A 14,763-nucleotide genomic window follows, 5' to 3' on the forward strand; every position below is an offset into this window, starting at 1 on the left:
ATATCTCTGTAACCTAAGTGGAATATCAACTATATCAGTCTTTGGAATATCTAGTGTCAAGCACTCTAGATGATGCTCCAAGTCAGTCAGGATCTCTGCTGATTGGTCCTGTGGGGCTGGTGCTGCTGCAGCTGGTTGTCTCCTCTCGTAAGGCTAGAAAGCAGCTGGTCAATGTGGACCCACATCTGCATTTAAACTTTTGATTGTCATTTTTCGACGATTTAAAAATATAAAAAAAATTAAAACTTAGAAAGTGTTGAAAATGATTTTACCTGAATCATCCCATTGCTCTCCTAGTGGAAGAATCATGTCTGGGTCACTGCAATAATCCATCCCGACATATGGAAAATCCTAAATCACAAAAAGCTAGTTGTTCAACCAACGAAAATATTCAGGTAGAAATCGAACAACCTTTGTGCCCTCCTCAAGGTGACGGCCATCAAAGCAACCCAACGAACTATCCTAGGCTCTCGAGGAAGACCAACATCAACAGGAATATGCTGCAGGGCTAACATGGGTATCCTCTCTAGAGCAAAGTTGACTACGATAAATCCATATCCAAAATTTTTCAGCTGTCCGTTCTTTTCTCTCGTTAGTTGGCCTTTCACATTTTCCAACACAGTCTCGCCCAGTTGAATATGGTGCCTCGAAAATAGTCTACTGCCATCTACATCTGGGATCCGGTAGCCATATGAAATGCTGCACTCCCGCATGGTCTAGTAATAGTGAATGCAATAACATTAAGCTTAGGTCAGCTCATAGTTTTAATATCAATCCGTTTGCCCTTTGTTTGATCATCGCAAAACTCTAATCAGAGACTAGCAATTGTTCGCCCCTCTTGGACAAACTAGTCAAAAAATATATGTCTTCCAGCTCGATTTCGAGCCGGTGGCCACTAATCACGAAACAATGGTCCTGTGTGTTCCATCTGTCTACCAGCCATTGCAAGAGATCTACTTGTGCCCTCATACCTTGTATGCCCCAGAACTTTAGCAATCCGCATGCTCTCAATGCCTACATTATGGGCATATGATTTAGTGCGGAAAAATCTACATCCTCATGCTCGCGTTCTCACCAAATAAGCATTTTGAATGTCCTACAATGCATAAAAAGACATATTAGAACAATATTGTTCAGAAAATTTTGGGAAAAAATGGAGAAAAATAAATTTTAAAATTCATTTTTGCAGGGTTTGCACTCGCCACTTACAAACAGTGCGTAGGTCTGCATGGGATGTAAGCAATAGGTGCAGACCCACGACTTTTTTCTTTGTAGAAAAAAGTCGGGGTCCGCAGGGGCCGCGTGTTGCACCTGCGGACCCCTGCGAGCGAATTTCTAAACCAATTTTTCCCTCAAAAATTAAATCTAAAGCCTAAAATCAAAATGTAAATGGAAGAAATGCAAGATAAGGAGAATGTGGATTACCTGGAGCTGACGGTTTTCAATTCTGACGAACGGATTTTCCAGAATCTTCACAGGAACTTTCTTACCCAAAAGCTCTCACTTTTCACTCTGAAATCAAATGGTAAAAATGAAGTTAGAAAAGCCCTTTTTATAAGTTTTTTCGAATAAATGAATTTTTAATTTATTTATTTTTCACTTTAAAAAGGCAATTTAAAAATCATTTTTATTTATCTTAAACGGGTATGAGTAATGTTTTGAGTTTTTGTGCAGAATATTGGATTTTTCGTGAAAATTGATCATTTTTCAACAAAGAGCATACTTTTATCACTTTTTTGGACTCTTTCAAAAATTTACAAAAAAGTGAAACATTGGAATCCTCTTTAAGCTCTTTTCAGACTCTCGAAAATTGAAAAGATTGCTGAGCACTTGATTGTTTGAACTTGTTAAAATAAATGAATAATCATCCCTTCAATATAAGTTTACCCCTTTTACGGACTGAAATGGACTATTTACAAAAAGGGTACACATTGACTAATTACGGCCAATAGAGTCCTCTTTAAACCCTTTTCAGACTCGTTAAATATGAAAAGATTGTCGAGCGCTTGTCTTTTTCAGCTCGTTAAAGTATTAAAAAGTCATCCCTCCTGTATTATTTTATCCTTTTTTGGACCTGAGGGATTATTTTACGAAAAAGTACCCCCATGGAGTTTTCTTAAGTTTTTCTTCTAACTCCCTAAAATTGAAAAACACCGAGTTTTTCGTATATTGGACTCGTTAAAATTTAACAGTAAAGGATCTGTTCAATTAAAACAAGAACGAACCACTCCTTCTTAGGGTTCGAATTTTAAACTAAGTTGGACTCATCCGAAGGATGAGCTTATAAACAAGAAAATGTTATCCTCCTCAAGCTTGTAAAAAATAAAGAGGTACTTTCCAGAAATGGTGGGGGAAAAGAGAGAAAAATGAACCTATTTGTTACACTTTGTTTTGTAAAAATCCGTTAACCACTCTTGAACACGACACTTTTTGTTCACCTGGGTTGGGAAAATCCTTTGCCTAACAGTTAATCAAACCACATTGAAAGTCTTCAACCAGTTTTTGGGTATTAGCTTTGCATCAATTGTTACCAAACCACCTGCAGTGTCGTTATGTGTTCAAGAGAATAGTTCAAACAAACCATTCATCTGCAAAATATCTGTCATCCATTTTGACCATCCCTGAGTCAGTCCTTGCCAATATATTTCTTCAAAACTTGATTTATGATTTCGTGTTGTGGGCTTGCCTATGACGGATCACTTTCTATCGACTTCAGCTCATTATCTAGGAAGTTGATCTAGGAATTGCCAGTACCTTGAAAATTGCATGCCCTAATGGCAGTTTTCTTGCCTTCGACGATAGGTTGCATCATTGACCTTTGATCGAATGATTCTATGACATGTTCGACTTCAGCTCATTTATTCACATTTCATGGATTGTACTGGGTACTTTGAGAGCCATTGACATTACTGGTGGTTTCTCTCACACTTGTTAACATTTCACATTATTGACTGGTAATCAAGTGGTTTCTACCATGTTCGACTTCAACACATTCATTCACATGGATAGAATCGTACTAGTTCGGGAAGCGGAAATCAAGACCCTGGATCTAGTTTCTACCATCCAGGCTGTGAGGAATTTTGTTATTCATTATACAGTGGACTATTCATAAACAGATGGTTGTGTCCATACTGTGTCTACACATGTCTATACTCTTGATGTATTACAAAATCATTCCTGTATCAGAACAATTTAGTTAGTTTTCTAGTCAGTTTTGATCTGAGTATGGGAATGCCTACCTCAGTGATGATATGTTTATATATATATATTTTGCATTGAACGTTTTTAAAGGTTCCAACTGGGGTGTCCACAGGATGATCCTTGAAATGATAAAGTACTTCACTCTTCATAAATGACAGACTCTATCTTCATCTATTACAGACTTCGCACTTTAGGGGGCAATCTGTTGCACTAAAAATTGTCACCTTGACATTCTGTGATCTGTGTGAGTCCATTACCACTCATACTTTCCTCCTTTGCAATTCTAAAGCCTCAGTTCCTCATATCAAGCCTTGAAAACAAGAGAAAGCCCTCAAAAGTATTTAAAACTTTAGTTCCACACTTTCTCTTTGTCTTACCTGCGGTCTCGCACCTAATGGTCATGTCCCCTGCACACCTGACCGCACTATCTCTGTGTTATGGGTGTGGACCCCTGTAAAAGTTAAAAAGGTGCGAGTACATTCTGAAAAAATCACTTTCAGTCATTTCTAGAAGCTTCTGGAAGGAATCTTGAGGTGGCAAGTTCTCTCTTTTAAGGTTCATGCACTCCATACCTTAAGGAGCTAACCCCTTGATGTGAGGAGCTTATCCCTTTGAAGGAGGATTTTATCCCTTCATAGGTGGACCTATAACCTCCTCCTCTACACTATAAAAGAAGCATTGGACTGGTTACTTGGGAGGTTAGAAGCTGAATATTTTTTAGGTGAAATGTTGCTGGAATTTAGTCTTCTTTAGTTGAGTTTTTATGAGGAGAGATTACATACCTCTAAGATCTCATTTGGAAGAGTGCAAGGCTTGTCAAAGTAAAGGAAATTCTTGTTTCAGACCCCAGGAAGAGCTTGTTCAACATCAAGGCTGAAAAGGTTGTAAGGTTCTTTTACTTCAAAGTTAATACAAATAAGTTTGTTTTTCTCAATAAGCTGTTATTTGATGGTTTATTTTATGGATTCCTTGATCACCATAATAGACATGATTTATGATATTTGCTATGCAGGTGCTATTTAATGTTTGCTTGTTTGTGATTGCAGGTCCTTAAAGATAACTTTTTCAAACGATTGAGGGATGACTACAATGAACAAGCGTTGGATCTAAGGTAGGATCTTAACACCTTTGTAGTATTTATTTGTAAATCACATATGTCTAGAGAAAGATAGGTTTGTTTGTCTGTTTGTTGCTAGACTATCTTCTAATACTAGGGAGATTGGTCTTGTTCGCAAGATCGATTTATTCAGACAACAATAAGCATAGTCAAACATAAATAATCATAATAAAACATAATTAATCATGGTATTTTCAATCATGACTAACCATAATTAAGACTAACTAAAGTTAACCACATTGAAACTAATTCAACTATAATCAAACATACTTAATAAAAATAAATAGTTAATAAAAATCACTATAATTAAGCATGATCAATCAATATTAAAAATAGTTGACCATAATCAAACATATTACACCCATAACGTGTCTATTTTGGACTAGGGTTTCCACCTCGTAGCCTACAAGTTATGATACTTTTGAGCTTTTATAGGCATATTTTGCAATTGAATTTGCTCTCGTAAGTATTTGGTGGAATCGCAAGTTTGAGTTGTGAACTCTCCATAATCCAAGTTTCTTAAGGGTTTTTCAGGGTGTTGAATCCATGTATGAATCAAAAGCACATTTAAGATAACAAAAGATCATTATTTGATCAAAAATTGTTTTTCCAAAAACTCCAAAATGTATAACCCAATGTTTAATTTTAATTATCAATAATTAATAAATGGCTATTACACATTTAACCTCTATGGGATATTCACAAGATACTTTTAGTAGTATTTAGATAGAAGATTGAATTATTTCTCAAAGTTAATTATCCTTTTTTATTTTTTTATTTTAATTATTTCACTATGAAATGAGCTATGATTTTTAATGAATGTATGTTTGACTCTTTTTTTTTAAATGGAATAGATACAAATTTTATATTAATAAAATTCTGCTTTTAGGGCCAGCGCCCTTACATCAAAACTCTTACATCTTTAGTCATCCACAATAGGGAGATCGTCGAATGAGTAAACAAAGTGTTTACTGTCACCATTACACACCATGCTCCTTAAACAAAATTGATATTCCCATATATTTTATAAAAATAGTCTAATAGAAAGTAGAAATTGCATGCTATTATAACTAGGGATTACATAACAAAAGAAAATTGATACCCATTCTAGAACAACTATTTTCAAGACTAGAAAAATCCATCACCATGGGTCACATTCGATATCTTCCATGTTGCGAGGCCAATGAGTCCTTCTGTGTGTAGTGCAAGCACTAGCAATGCCACCTTCCTCAACATCTGTTTGCACGTTAGCTATCTCCTAAACCACCACCCACTCAGTGACCTGCCTGACCTCAAAATTTATTTTAGCCACTGAGGACTCTGTGGTTGAGTGATGCTCTAGAATGCCACCTTCCTCAACATCCCTTTGAATGTTAGATATCTCCTAAAACACCACCCACTCAGTGACCTGCCTAACCTATAAATTTATTTTAGCCACTGAGGACTCTGTGGTCGAGTGATTCTCTAGAATTTAATCCTCCAAAAAGGATTTGAAAGAGCACCACTAATCTTTATTAAGTTTTCCAGTTTATTGATGGTAAAGCAAGGCTTGTGTGGAGTATAACAACTTATTTGTTAGCTCTGAGGCCCTAATGATCTCATGGAGCCCCTCTTCTTTATCTAGCCCTACCGTGATACTCGTCGTGGAGAGAGAAATAAAATTCCAGCCAGTCGTGGAAGGGTTGAGGGAAGAGAGAACCATAACACCACCTCCTATAAATCTTGTTTTCCTGACCCCTGTCATGCATGCCTGAGAATACATATAGGAATTCCAAAAAATTACATAGAAACATATATAATTAAACCTGCAATTGAAATGTGAGCCTAACAAAGGCCAAAGATCTCCCATCATGGTGAAAATCACACTATGACAGAGGTGAAATGACCTTATGATCATGTTGAACGTTGAAATTGAAACCACCTTTCTCTGAAATGAAGGATTCACCACAACTAGAGGAGGGAGTAATAATTCAGATTAAAGATATTTAATATGAAATGACATTAGAGAGTGAGCATCGAGATCCACTTCTTATTGAAGAATGCCACTTGGACTTAGGTCGATTAAAGGTTTGGGCCCGACCATGCCATCGGTAACCTTTTGCAATTTCATTAATATTTAAAGTCTGGGAAGCAGCAACCATAGATCGACTCCCCTCAATCCTTAGCAAACAATGATTACTATTCATTTATAGAAATGTGAATAAGAATGATTTTTTATTGATTTCAAGGATTCCTTTAGATAATATGGACCCTCTTTTTGTCAATTCATCAAATTTCTATATATGTGGTAAATTTATAACTTTGTCAAATTATTTCAAGAGGCCTGTATCCTGGGAATCAAAGGGGAAGATGGGCAGTTTATAGATCTTTATTGAATTGCCTTATAACAAATAGTGAGTCCCCAAAGATAATAATCTGCTTGATTCTTTGATTTGAGGTGAGCTCCAATCCTTTCCAGAGAGCAAGAAACTTGACATGATTGTTTATGGTTTTTCCAAGTCCCCCAAGCATGTCGCAAAATCATTCATTCATCGGGGATTATAATGACCCCTCCCCCTCCAACCGCCCATGTATGTATGTTTAACTCTCTCTCTCTCTCACTCTCTCTCTCTCTTTCTCTCTCTCTCTCTCTCTCTCTCTCTCTCTCTCTCTCACACACACACACACACACACACACACATATATATGTATATATAATTTAAAATAATGTTTAAGTTTTTCTAAATCTTGATAATGTGAGATGTATCATGACGTAAGTTCTTTCTACATATCATGGATTGATGCTTATATACATTTACCATCCATTTAATTTATATGACTGTGCTAGCTATAATTATATCCATATTTTCATTTTAATAATATTACTTATCATAATAATAGCAATAGTCTAACTCTTCTTCGTTTCAACCTACATATTTTCTAGTAAATTTTACCCAAAATCTAGGAGACCTTTATTAGAATCACAAGTTTGACAATCAAAGTGCTCCAAAGGATTTTTATAGCATTGAATCCATTAATGTATTCAAAAAGTGACATTTTAAACAACCAATATGACACCAAATTCCAACCAAAAAACCAAAACATTAAATGCCTATGATAAATAATTGTAATGTAATCTATATAATGAAATAATTGTATCTAATTTTTTTATTTATAAATTATCATCTCTATATATATATATATATATATATATATATATATATATATATATCACATTTTATTATACATTTTATTTTTTGAATTTAGGCACTTTTCATTAAGTCACATTAGGATTATAGATAAAAAAAATTATGTTACTGGTCTTCCTGAAGGTAACCAAGACTAGTAACATAAGTTCTAAGTCTTTAGGTTGCTAAGATCTCATCTAACTAGAGTATCTTGTAAATATGAACTTATATTCGACATAAATCAACATGAGAAGACAAAAAAGACTAATATAGTGTTTCAAGCAAAAAAACTAGTGAGTCATAACAATTATTGGGTAGAATCTCCAAGTATCTGCACTAGATAGTCATCATCCTCACTTAAGGAGAAGGAGATGTTGGCTAACATCTTGGATAAAATGGTCATCTTGCGGTCTATATTGTCATCTTTTTCCTCTAGCTTTTCGAATATGATAAAATTTTCCTACTGAGTCTTCATGTACCTCCTTATGCTACCTATAATATTAAAATGATGTTTAACCTTGTGTTGGCTTTGTGCCACGATTGATGAAGTGACAGGAGCTCATGGAATGCACAAAAAATAGTGGCAATCGCAAACCCCTCTCTTGTGAGCTAACATGATATCAAAGTGAGGTGGGGGGTGGGGGGGCGCCCACAATGGGAACCCTCAAAGAATTTATTATACATATTTTATTTTTACTCTTATTATTGCATAATAATGTTATATGATCCATTATATGTTATATATTGAATTATATTAATATTATTTATATTCTAATTATATTATAATAAAATTATATAAATACTAATAAATAATTAATCATCGATCTAATAAAATAATGATCAATATTGCTAAAATAACTCTATATTTTTTTATTAACAATAACTTTATTAATAATATTTTTAACATATTATATGGAAAAAATATTATTAATATGTTAAGTCTTTATATTTTATTTTAATAATATTTAATATATATATATATATATATATATATATATATATATATATATATTTGTAATATTAGTTACTTTATATTACTTTCAAAAGAAAATATAGAGTAATTTTTCATGGGCTACTTTTTTGCTACTTGGGAAACTATACCAGTAAAACTAAAGGAAATACTATGCCAAAATTTTAGAATCATAACTATAATGAAACCATAATAAAGTATCATAACAAAAAATATGGCTTGCTTGATCATATTATCCCGAGGGAGAGTCCACTTGTATTGGTGGAGGAGGATCACTGTCTCTATTAGAGGAGGTGAAGGATAATTTTTCCAAATTTTTGGCCAACGTATAAACCTTTTTGTTCAACTTGTCCATTTCGTCCAATAGCTCAGCCATACATAGTAGAGTTTCTTGTTGACTTTTTGGCCGATTTGTGAGGACTCTTCCCATGATAGTTTCGATATGCTAGTACAAATTAATTATTTGCATGTAGGAATTTTAGTGAGATCAAGTAGATTTTCCAACCTAAGTGATCCAAATTGTGGTGTACCTATAGACTTAATGGCTCAAGATGAATTTGCAAGTCTAACAAACTATGTCCTCCATCTTAAAGATAATTCTACAAACTTCTTTAGGGATAAATTCCATATATCGGGCCATTTAATAACAAGCTACAACTTGTACTCGAGATTAAGAAGAAAAGGGAAACTGAGTATTAGGATCAATAGGAGGGGAGGATTTTCCTCTTTTGCCTTCACTACTACCCGAGGAAACTTGCTACCAAGCCATAATGAGAGGAGAGAAGGTATGGAGGAACAAGAAGCAGATACCAAGGGAGTGAGAGAGAAATTGACACTTGGGGGAGAGCACTAAATAATGATAGTGTATAAATTTCCAAAGAAATTGACCTAGCATGGGAAAATGAGACCAGGGAGGGATCTCCAATTTGACAATGTAAACCTAGAGCCAACTTGTAAATACAAGGAGGGGTGATAACCAAACAACAAACCAAGCCGATGAAATGAGATTAGAGGGAAGTCAGGGATAACATGCCAGTAACCACAAATATACCAAAATAAGGGAAGAAAAACTATAAACCATATTTAAAACAAAGCGATAAGAAAAGGAGAATAACCAGGTAACTTGAATTTGAAATGTCAAAGAACAAATAAATTACCATTAGACCAAACCTTAGACCCAATGTTGGTGCAGTCCTTAAGCCAAAGAAAATGAGTTTGATAATTTATACCTTTCAACTAAGAACTAAAATTGAGACTAAGAAGAGGGGCATTTATACTCAAACTCTTGCATTGTGCTAGTGATCTGGCTCTCATAGAAAACTAGAGCTATAAGTAAAGGAAATATCCACAAAAGCACAAGTATAACCAAATTGGATTTGATATAGCATAATATAGATTGAATGTAAATTGAATATCAACTTAAGATACATAGTTAATCGACGAGCCATAAATTAGACTATATCATTGATATGACACCTTGTGTCATGATAAACCACCATCATCACAATATTCTCCATTATTACGCTTGGAGCCAGTTTGAAGGTATGCTATAAGACTGAGCATCCTTCCCAACTCTCCCAAGTAGCTAATTCCATCATTCCAACAACCTCCCAAGATCCAACCTCAAATATCCTTAATCACTTGGGTGCCTTGGTGCATGCAACTTTCCAAATGGAAGTTGCATTTCCACCCTTAATTAAACTCTTAATGCACATCTTAAAACAATCATGTCATTCCCATAGTTAAACACCCTCTATGAAGAATAATATTTTTCTTTTGTAAGCTTGGTAGGTCCTTTCCATTAATTTTCTATCAAAAAGTAGGTTACATCCACATTTCATATGATTAGGTGGCACCAACCTACCCATTGGGAAACTAGGTCTTTTGGCCACCTCACAACATGATAAGCCATCCAGAAACAAAAAATCACAAGTCTTACTAGCCACACTATATATATCTGATTGTCTTTGTTCTTCCTACTATCTAGATAACTATAAACATAACTGACAACATTCCTAAAAATTTGAAACTACTTCATACAAAAACTACAACCACGGGTGCACTATCACTCTACTCATCATTGATTGAATCAACACGAGCGGGGTCCTTCATTGTAGAGCCTAGAAGCTTCATGTGAGGAATACATGGGATATGTTGCTTGATGCGACTGAGGCATCTATTTTTCTTATGCAATTAGAATTGGAACTTTTGAAACTCCTTGGTATAATTCTAGTGCACATGTGATTACATATGCATGAATGTTGGGAACTTCTCTAGGGCTTTAGCCAAAAGGCTCTTCATCATTCAATATAAGTGGACTGTTTGCTTGTATTGGGTGGATCTTCTGCGGGTATGTACAGGTTCAGGAACCAGTGTTTGCCATTCATCCACATCAATTTTCAAACTTTCCTCTTTTTGTTTAATCTCATCTTCCTATTCTGCTATGAGTTATCTAATTGGGGTCGAACTGCCTGAATGGTACACTTGGGTTGCTTCTTGGATAATCCTAGATGCTGATTTACGCACACGCATAGTCCCCCTAGATGAGTTGGCTGACTAGCCTGAGAAGGGGATGCTTTCCTATGTTTCCCATGATTGCGGGCTCCCTGACCATTCCTTGCTTTACAAAAGGCATGAATCATTTTGTTTCACATGCAAGTCGAATAATTGACTGTCTCTATATCTGGAAGTCGACCTGAACAAAATGTAGACTGAGGAGCAAGAAACATCGAGGGTCTCTCCAACCCTAGACACTTGCCAATGAAATTTCATAAGAGACCAAGAAAATAAGGAGCCAAATCGAGAGCTTGTTGTCGCCAAGTGACCAACAGAGAGTTACGGTCCTCCCCCTACCATTGCTACAATAGTGCCCACAATGGTCGGGCCTATACTTACAAAATGAATTATCGAGAAGAAAAAACCCAGAAGGGGTCAGGTCAAGACCGTCTATAATCAATTCAAGCAAGAGATGTGTCCACCAGAGAAAGAAAGAGCAGCAGAACCTCAAGCTTCTCCTAGGCCAGGTCCCACACACAACCAAGCACCGTAACCATATTCCATATATCATTAACATAGAGACAAAAATGACACAAGACACTTCACATAGTTCAAACCAGACCATGACACTGTACCGGTTAAGACTGGGCCAATAATTACAAACAGGGTTGTCCATAGACCAAAACCTTAAATAATCAGGGTCCTCATTAACCAAATAGGGTTGTCCATAAACCAAAACCATAACAAATCCAACATAACAAAGGCAAGGAGCACAACAAAACCCTAAGTAGCCCGTAGGCCAAACCTCGCATAAACCCATGCACGATAGCCAAATTTCATAAAGCATTGACACAGGAACACAAAATACTAGAGACTTGGCACACAGAATCGACCCTACCATGCCACAATCTAGAGAAATATCTTTACATTCACACCTAACTAACACTGTTCTATTCTCTCCAGATACTCCCAGACAGAGATGAAGATCCATAGATGTAGGGATAATTGAATTAAGAGTGGAGACATACCTGTGACAGAGACCTTGGACAGGAGGAGATTGAGCCAACGTCTTTCCTAGGACGAGCAACTTGGACCAGATCCACAATGAATGGAGCACACATGCCAACTCACCAAATGCAACAGAGGGAAAAATTACCTTCACAACCTTCTTAATGCCTTTTCCACCTTCCGGGTCGGCATTTAACTCCTGCATGTGTACCACCACCTCTCCAAGTGTTGCATGCATGTGGAAGATGGCCTTAGATTTCCTTGGGATCTACATATTAAACAGTGTGCCTAGATAAATCTGTTGGATCCAGCTCACACCCCGATGGGGGAATTATTTAACTTAATATATGGGAAAATATTATTAATATATTAAATATTTATACCTTATTTTTGTTATTCCATTCCAATTTCAATGTTGTTGTTCATATGGATTGTAAATGTTATGTCTCCTTTACTGTTATGAACTAGTTTAGATCCATTTTAACTCTCAATCTACCAAGCACTGAGAGGGATCAAATCTCTTGAGACACAAACTTCTTTTAAAGTGAAAAAAAAAATTAATCCCTCTCAACCAAAGTTAAAATAGATCTAGTCTAATTTAATTATTAATTAATATAATTATAATTATAATTATAAATATTAAATTTAATATTTTAATATAATTTGACCCAGTAAAAATATTTAATTGATAATTATAATTATAAATATAATTATTAATTTTATATTATTTTGATTTTATTTCAAATTTGAATGCCTCAAAATATTTAACAAAACATTATATCCACCTGTATATAATTGTGTAAATACACTTCTTAAATCTTAATATTTTAATGATAGTCTTTATTCATGAATAATTGTGAAATTAAATTAATATATAATTATTTTATCCAAAACAAAATCACCTAATCTATTATTTAATAAATTTTGATATAAATTATTTATAAAACAAAACTATTATATTTTTATATCATTTTTATTATTATTCCAAATTATATATATATATATATATATATATATATATATAGATATATATATAGATATAGATATAGAGAGGGGCCCACGGAGTATTAAGAATGGAATCTATAATTTAAATATACCCTACCATGGTGCCTTTGGGTTCAAATTCGCTTTATCTGTAAATAGTTAATTGACATTGCAACGTATGTATGTATGTTTGCTCTGTATTGATAAGTCAGAGATTCGGTTGTTTTGATTCTGTATTGGTTTAAATGTGGCCTTTTCCTTCCAATAAAAGAGTTTATAGCAATTATTATATATCATAGTTTTAAATTAATTTTTTTTTTCAAAAATATATTTTTGTAATAATTTGTTTATTTTTTATTTTTAATGGAATATACTAGATGATGTTATTGTAATATAAAAAATGTTATGTTAGATAAAATAGTCTGTGTAAGGAGCAGCTTTGCATAACATATGATTGTATTGCTATGAGTATATAACTAACATAATCACATTAAAAATATTAATGTGGTTGACATAGTCAAAGGCTTCATTTGTATTTACCATTAATAAATACACCATTTGTATCCACCAAAAAAAACTATTGTAATAAAAATATTATTATTATCATTGTAATTAACATCATTATAATTACCATTATTATTTCATATTAAACGTTATTTATTATTATTTAATTTGAAATTATCTAATACAAATATGAACCCTAAGATTAATAAACTCTAGAGATTAATATTATAAACCCAAGAGAATAATAAACCCAAGGGGTTAATACTAAAACCCCAAGCAATTATAAACTAAAGGGAATAATATTAACCGAGGGGATTATTACTAAAAAACCCCAGGGTTTATATTCCCTTGGGTTTATAGTATTAATCCCTTGGGTTTATTATTCCCTTGGATTTATAATATCAATCCCTTGGGTATATTAATATAAGTGTTCATATTCCTAGGGTATAATATTATTCATATGTTTATAATATTAATCCCTTATGTTCAATATAAATCATGGTTAACCAAGGGTTTATATATCTTAAATTTATAATATTAGTCTATTGGATTTAATAATATTAGTCTCTTCGATTTATAATACCTTGGGGTTTCAGTATTGACCCTTGGGTTTATAATATCAATCCCTTCGGTTTACTAATGTAAGGGTTCATATTCCTAGGGTTTAATACTAAAACCCCAAGGGATTATGAACCAAAGGCAATAATATTAACCCAAGGGATTAATACTAAAAACCCAAGGAATTATTAACCCAAGGGAATAATATTAAACCCTAGGGATTAATATTATAAACCCAAGGTATATAAACCCTAAGAAAAATATTATAAACCCTAAAATAAGCATGGTTGACAATTGTTTATTTTCATTTTGAGACAATCTTTGTCATAATGCAACGTTGGACCATGACCAACCATCTTTATTCAAGGGTTTATAAGGTTTATCTTATGGTTTATATATCTTGGGTTTGTAATATTAATTCCTTTCAGTTTATAATCCCTAAGGTTTAATACTAAAAATCCAAGGAATTATAAACCCAAAGGAATAAAATTAAAACCACAAAATTAATATTATAAACATTAAATACCGTCGAATAAACATGGTTGGCCATGGTCTACCATTTTCCAACATTGCATTGTGGCAACGATTGTCTCAAAATGAAAATCAACCATGGTCAACCATGTTTATAAATCCAATGTATATAAAACCTTGGTTGAGCATGATTTATATTGAACCCAAGGGATTAATATTATAAACCTATGAATAATATTATACCCTAAGAATATGAACCCTTAGATTAATGTATCCAAGGGATTAAT

The sequence above is a fragment of the Pinus tabuliformis genome, chromosome 3_1 (genome assembly GCF_031772625.1).
Source record: "Pinus tabuliformis cultivar Carrire ecotype Pingquan chromosome 3_1, CPIR1, whole genome shotgun sequence".
NCBI classification, from domain to species: Eukaryota; Viridiplantae; Streptophyta; class Pinopsida; order Pinales; family Pinaceae; genus Pinus; species Pinus tabuliformis.